Below are 7,776 nucleotides of genomic sequence, written 5' to 3'. Positions count from 1 at the left end.
CACTACTGGGCATATACCCAGAGAAAACCATAATTCAAAAAGACACATGCACCCCAATGCTCATTGCAGCACTATTTATAATAGCCAGGTCATGGAAGCAACCTAAATGCCCATTGACAGACGAATGGATAAAGAAGTTGTGGTACGTATATACAATGGAATATTACTCAGCCATAAAAAGGAACAAAATTGGGTCATTTGTAGAGACGTGGATGGGTCTAAAGACTGTCATACAGAGTGAAGTAAGACAGAAAGAGAAAAACAAATATTGTATATTAACGCATATATGTGGTATTTAGAAAAGTGGTACAGATGAACCAGTTTGCAGGGCAGAAATAGAGACGCAGATGTAGAGAACAAATGTTCGGACACCAAGGGGGGAAAGCAGCAAGGGGTGGTGGTGGTGTGATGAATTGGGAGATTGGGATTGACATGTATACACTGATATGTATAAAATGGATGACTAATAAGAACCTGCTGTATAAAAAAATAAATAAAATAAAATTTTTTTTTTAAATTGGACTATGTTTTAAATTATATTAAAATTACTTTTACACTTTGAGCATTATAAAATACTACACAAACTCAGTACTTCATTAAATACTATTGTAAACCCATGAAGTGAGTTATTTTTATTCCCATTTTGCAGACTAAGAAACTAGTGTTCAGAAAGCTTCATTCATTCATTGATTCATTCATTCATTTGACAAATATTTATTTGATTTAATATGCTGGGCATACAGTGGTGAACAAAGCAGACAAAAATCCCTGCCCTCATGGAGCTACTAGTCCTGGTGAAACCAGATAGACACAGAGACACAGTAAATAGCCTTCCTTTCAGACACAAAGCTGCCCTTGCACCCATTCCTCCTATTAAATCTCAGCTACAAAACTTCTAGCAAGTGGTCACTATTGTTTCATAACAGCAGTTTTGAGGCGCCAGCAGGGGGAAGACCTGCGCCCCAGACAGTGGAAGTTCTCAGGACAACTGAGTAGCCGCTGGCCCTCTCCCCAGCCTCGCGACCTCAGCAGAGAACCCTCTCCGCTCTCTGTGACACTGCTCTGCCCATGGAAGAGCTGCTGTGAAAATACAGCAGCAAATAAGATTTTAAAAGATGGAAGTGCTTGTAAAATCCTATGTATATATTTGTGTAATTCTTGATACAGTAAACAAAGAGCTTTCAAGTAAATTGTAAATATAGTGCTATTTATAATAGTATACAAAGAGCCAAATATAAATTAGCCAACTGTGAAATTTCCAGTAATCTCAGAAAATATCGAGTGGTGTTCCGGGTGGTTGAGTTAGCTTTAAGGTCGTTGACTTTTTTTTTTTTTTTGCGGTACGTGGGCCTCTCACTGTTGTGGCCTCTCCCGTTGCGAAGCACAGGCTCCGGACGCGCAGGCTCAGCGGCCATGGCTCACGGGCCCAGCCGCTCCGTGGCATGTGAGATCTTCGCGGACCGGGGAACGAACCCGTGTCCCCTGCATCGGCAGGCGGACTTTCAACCACTGCGCCACCAGGGAAGCCCAAGGTTGTTGGTTTAGAGAAGTGTCATTTATCTGTCCTTAGAAATAGTTAGTTATAACTGGCAGCCGAGAGGCTGAGGCAAATAGAGCCAGACACAGCAAGAGCTACTAAGAAGAGCTGACCTCCAGGGAGATAATAAGTGGGCATTCCCTCATTCATGCACGGAACAAATATTTGTGGGTTTCCTACCATGTCTGTTCTGTTCATTGCTGTATTCTCACTCCCCCAGACTTGCTGCCCTGAAAAAGGTTTACATTCTAATAGGGAGAGACTGTGAATATATCGATGTGTTTATATTAGGTAGTAAGTGCTATGAAGGAAAGTGGCACTGGATGATGGAAGGAGATGAGGAAAAGCGAGATGGTATTTATCAGAGTAATTAAAGCCCGCTGTCTCAGTAAACAAACCATGTAATCTCACTGGCTTACCAAACAAAGGCTTTTTCTCTCACAAAATCCAACTGGGGTTGGTGACTCAGGGGCCCAGGCTCCCTCCATCTTACTTCCGGGTTCTCCAAGGCAGGAGAAGAAGGGAGAGATGGAGGAGCCACAGTGACTCTGAAGGGAAGGTGCAGCACGGTGGATCTCTGGGGGAGGAGGAATCCAGAAAGAGAGAACAGCAAAGACAGCAAAGCTGGGCAACGTGGAACATCAACAACTCTTCTTAGATCCATAAAAGAAGTGAGGTCACAGGACAAACCCTCCAAAACTGGAGAGACCCACAGGAGAATATAGAGAATCACAACTTACAAGAGGAGAAACCTCCACAGGAACCGGTGCCGGGGTAGGAAAACCTGAACTGTAATTCAGGAATTGCTGGAGGCTTAGCGTGGACAACTCTGAGAGTTACAAACTCCAGGGAGACCCAGTCATCAGGGGGTCCCACACCTGTGTACGTTTTGCCTCTTGGATCTCTACCAGGTTCTCACAGGGCATGCTGGAGAAATATTCTGGCAGGGAAAAAGGAACCATTTTGAAATATGCCAGAGTATTCTGTTCTTCTTAACAAGGCCCGCCCTCAGGAGAAACTATTTAACCAAAGCCTAACCTGTTTGGGCTTTAACAGAGCCCAGCTGACCTAGGGGAAGGGAACTGGCTCAACTCCAGTCCCCTCTAGCCATCCAGTCCCACCTAAGAGAAGAACACGTGAAGTTTACAATGCAGAGGTACAAGCTCATGAAACCTAATCGTAGCCTATATTAAAGCTTCCCAGCCTCCTACACCTTACTGTCTGTTGCTAACAGCTCCTTTTACCCAGTACATCATGCCTGGCTATCAAGAAAGTATGACAAGGCATACTGAAAGGCAAAAAAACATAGTTGGAAGAGAGAAAGAGCAAGCCACAGAACTAGATTCATGGATGGCCAGGATGCTGGAATGATCAGATCAGGAATTTAAAACAACTATGATTAATAGGCTAAGGGCTGTAATGGATGAAGGAGACAACATGCAAGTACTGATGGGCAGTGTAAGCAGAGAGGAGGAAATTCTAAGAAAGAACCAAACGAAATGCTGGAGATCAAAAACACTGTAAGAGAAATGAAGAATGCCTTTGATGAATTTATAGCAGATTGCACATGACTGAGGAAAGGGTGTGTGGGCACCAGCTTATAGGAGATGTAGCTCTTCATGCCCTTGAACTTGGTCTGCTTGGTGGGGTCATCTATGGTACACTGGAAAAAGGGGTTCTCCTTCCACTTGTGGCTGTAGACCCCCAGTACCACACAGCTTGTCCCTGTCCTTCCCCCTCTTATGACTGCTTTTCAGCATCATACTGGAAGTCCTAGCTAAGGCAATGAAGAATAGGGTATAAAAGTTATACAGATTGGGAAGGAAGAAATAAAACTGTCTTTGTTTGCAGATGATATAATTGTTTATGCAGAAAATCTGGAAGAGTCAACAACAACTCCCTCCTGAAATTCATAATACATTATAGCAGGGTTGCAGGATGCAAGGTTAATATACAAAAGCCAACTGTTTTCCAGCAGCAATGAACAAGTGGAACTGAAATTAAAAACACAACACCACTTACATTAGCACCCCCCAAAATGAAATACTTAGGCATAAATCTAACAAAATATGTGTAAGATCTACATGAGGAAACAACAAAACTGAGGAAAGAAATTAAAGAACAACTACACAAATAGATATTCAATGTTCATGAGTAGAAATACTCAATATTGCTAAGATGTCAATTCTTCCCAACTTGATCTATAGATTCAATGCACTTCCAATCAAAATCCCAGCAAGTTGTTTTATAGATATCGACAAACTGATTCTCAAGTTTATACAGAGAGGTAAAAAACAAGAATATTCAACACAATATTGACGAAGAAGAACAAAGTTAGAGGACTGACAGTACTCAACTTCAAGCCTTACTCTAAAGCTGCAGTAATCAAGACAGTGTGGTATTGGTGAAAGAAGAGACAGATAAATCAATGGAACAGAATAGAGAGCCCAGTAACAGACTCACAGAGTCACCTGATCTTTGACAAAAGAGCAAAGATAGGTTTTTCAACAAATGGTGCTGGAACAACTAGACATCCACATGCAAAAAAATGAATCTAGACACAGACCCCACACCTTTCACAAAAATTAACTCAAAATGGATCAGAGACCTAAATGTAAAAATGCAAAACTATAAAACTCCTAGAAGATAACATAGGAGAAAACCTAGATGACCTTGGGTATGCAATGACTTTTTAGATATAACTTCAAAGGCACTATCCATGAAAGAAATAATTGGTAAGCTGGACTTCATTAAAATCAAAAGCGTCTGCTCTGGGCTTCCCTGGTGGCGCAGTGGTTGAGAGTCCGCCTGCCAATGCAGGGGACATGGGTTCGTGTCCCGGTCCGGGAAGATCCCACATGCCACAGAGCGGCTGGGCCCGTGAGCCATGGCCGCTGAGCCTGCGTGTCCGGAGCCTGTGCTCCGCAGTGGGAGAGGCCACAACAGTGAGAGGCCCGCATACCACACACACAAAAAAAAACCCAGAAAACAAAAAACTTCTGCTCTGTGAAAGATTATGTCAAGAGAATGAGAAGACAAGCCACAGACTGGCAGCAATATTTGCAAAAGACACATTTGATAAAGGACTCTTATCCAAAATATACAAAAACATTCTTAAAAATCAAAAATAAGAAAACAAACAACCCAATTTAAAAATGGGCCAAAGACCTTAATAGACGCCTCACTGAAGAAGATATACAGATGGCAAATAAGCGCATGAAAAGATGCTCTACATCGTATGTCATCAGGGAAATGCAAATTAAAACAACAGTGACATACCACTACACACTTATTAGAATGGCCAAAATCCGGAACACTGACAACACCAAATGATGGTGAGCACGTGGAACGAGAGAGACTCACATTCATTGCTGGTGGGAGTGCAAAGTCGTGCAGTCACTGCAGAAGACCACGGGCATTTTCTTACAAAACTAAACATACTCTTACTATACAATCCAGTAATCGTGCTCCTTGATATTCACCCAAAGGAGTGGCTAACTTATAGCCACACAAAAACCCACACAAGGATGTTTACAGCGGCTTTATTCATAATCGGCAAAACTTGGAAGCAACCAAGATGTCCTTCAGTAGGTAAGTGGATAAACTGTGACATACCCAGGCAATGAAATATTATTCAGCGCTAGAAAGAAGTGAGCTATCAGGCCATTGAAAAGAAATGGAGGAACCTTAAATGCATATTACCAAATGAAAGAAGCCAATATGAAAAGGCTACACAGTATGCTTCCAACTACATGACATTCTGGAAAAGGCAAAACTTTGGAGATAGAAAAGATATCAGTGTTTGCCAGGGGTTAGGAGGGAAGGAGGGAGGGATTAATAGACAGAGGAGTTTCAGGGCAGTGAAACTATTCTGTATGATAATATAATGGTAGATACATGTCATTATACATTTGTCCAAACCCATAGAACGTACAACACTGAGTGAATCCTGACATAAGCTATGGACTTCGGGTGATAATGATGTGCCCATGGGGAGGCTGTGTGTGTGGCGGGGAGGGAGCATATGGAAAATCTCTGTACTTTCTCCTCAGTTTGCTATGAACCTAATACTGCTCTAAAAAAAAAGTCTACTAAAAAAAAAGAAAAAAAAAATGAAAGGCACGCTTGGCTTGTTCCAGAAATAGCAAAGAAACCACTGTGGTTTCTCTCTAGTGGAAGAGAGGGATGGAAAGAGAGGCAGGGGCCTGGCCACCTTTCAGGCCAAGGGAAGAAGTGTGAAAATGCAGTTGTTTGGAGCCATTTAGTGTCCCTTAATGACTTGTCTTTATAAAAGCGTAATAAAATAGAAATAGTTGATGGCTATAATGATGATTCTGTAAATTGAATTATGAATAATATGCTCCATTTTCTAGAGAAATCTTTTTAAAATGTTATTACTGTATCTACTTCTGTAAGTGAACAGTTTTAAGTTTCTAATACTGGAGTATATTTTCTAGATATCCAAGACCCTTAAGTGGTAGGGTCTTTCCTGCCATTAGGGTGCCACAGGGCCAGGTACCACATCCCTGTTCTTCATGAACCCCGAGCATTTGCTCGTGCACTGGCGCTGCAAACAACCTCCGAATCCCAACGGTTCCTCAACCACTGCTCTACAGAGCAGTCCAACCTGTCTGTAAATGCCATACTCTCAAACTCCTGGAAGTTTCACACCCAAAATAGATTTTCAGTTTCCCTCTCTATTTGAAAGCCTGAAACGTTGCAAGTTTCCTGCTACTTTAACTCTTTAACCTAAGGAGTAACTACCAGATGAATAGTAAGGATGAAACTAAATGTATTTATCTGAAATATTCTAGATTAGCTTCTCAGAAGTTACTAAGTAAAATAAATTGTATTCTAGATGTTTCACAAATGTTGCCTTCATGTTTCTGACCACATAAATTGTTGACGCCGAAATTCAATGACCTCTGTTACTTACTGTGAGAATTGTCCTAACCCAGAATTTTCAGCTACAAATGGTGTAATTCAGAATTTGCTTACTGCATTGAATTAAGGTTTTGCATTAGGGATAAACACTATGGGAGTGATTCTGGTATACTGGGTTGGTGGTTTTGTACAGAATGCTTAGAATACCACAGCTCTTACAATAATTGTATACTCTTCTGGCTTGTTTCCCAGATTTGCTTGAAAAAAGTCAGAGGACAGGATGAAATTAATGACATATGAATGCTAACACCCAATCAGAGGTGTCTTCAAAAGAATAATTAGGCTAGACAATAAGAGGGGGTTCTGAGAAGAAAAAGCTTTAGGCAAATTATACACTGAAGGAAAAGAAGATGTGAAACAAGGCAACTCTAGGAGACTGGAGTTGATTAATATTTCAGGAAGTGATTTTTTATCTACTTATCTTAAAAATAATATAAATATAGTGAGGCAGAGATGAATGGAGAGGGATGGTCACTGATCGCAGACTAGGAGCAGGGGTGTGAACACTGGTACCCTTCCTGGGGCATATACCCCAAGATTGTAATTTAGGACGCCCATTATTTTTATGAAGGAGGACAGAGGTTTTGCTTTCCAAAATAACAATAACAACAGCAACAGCAGCAGCAAACACTTAAACTGTGCTTACCACGAATAATGCTAGTCATATATTAAGCTCTGTTTCATTTTCCTCATCTATAAATAGGGATTACATGATTATCAAATCCCCACAGCAAACCTAGGAGTCCAGTAAGTAACTTGCTCAAGGTCTTACAGATAGGTATTAACAGGAGGCCGATTGAACCCAGCAGCCTGGCGCGGAAGCTTAAGGTCTCATTCATGTGGCTTAGGGAGGGGAAGGGACACATGCAAAATGCTAGCTCTCTCTGCACACTTCTTTTAGTGTAAACTCTCCAGTGCCTCCTTCCCCACACCACCCTTAGCCTCTTAATTGGTCAAACACAGCGCCTTTCCTTACTTTGCTCTTGTCATTCTCCCTTTTTTGACAAAAAGCCTCCAGTGGGGAGAAGATGAAAGGGAGCTTCTCCGTCCGTCTACAGCCCCGACACAGGCATCCTGTCTCTCTTCTTAGCGCAACGCTAATATTCATTGAAAATCCTTTAACAGACGCATGGGTTAAGTCATTGCAGGAGTATTCAATGAGCGCTCAGAGTGGGAACGCTTATCAGCAATGCAAACATTTACTTACTTTCCAGGATACGTTTTTTAACTTAAAAGCCTAAAAAAGTCTCAGACAATTTACTTCTGAATAGAAACCTTCACCCGCAGCTCTCACC

Source organism: Aethalodelphis obliquidens, unplaced genomic scaffold (genome assembly GCF_003676395.1).
Source record: "Aethalodelphis obliquidens isolate GAN/ISIS:26980383/991018 unplaced genomic scaffold, ASM367639v1 scaffold4, whole genome shotgun sequence".
Lineage (NCBI taxonomy): Eukaryota > Metazoa > Chordata > Mammalia > Artiodactyla > Delphinidae > Aethalodelphis > Aethalodelphis obliquidens.
The sequence above is the reverse complement of the archived record's forward strand: the minus strand, read 5'-3'. Positions refer to the sequence as shown.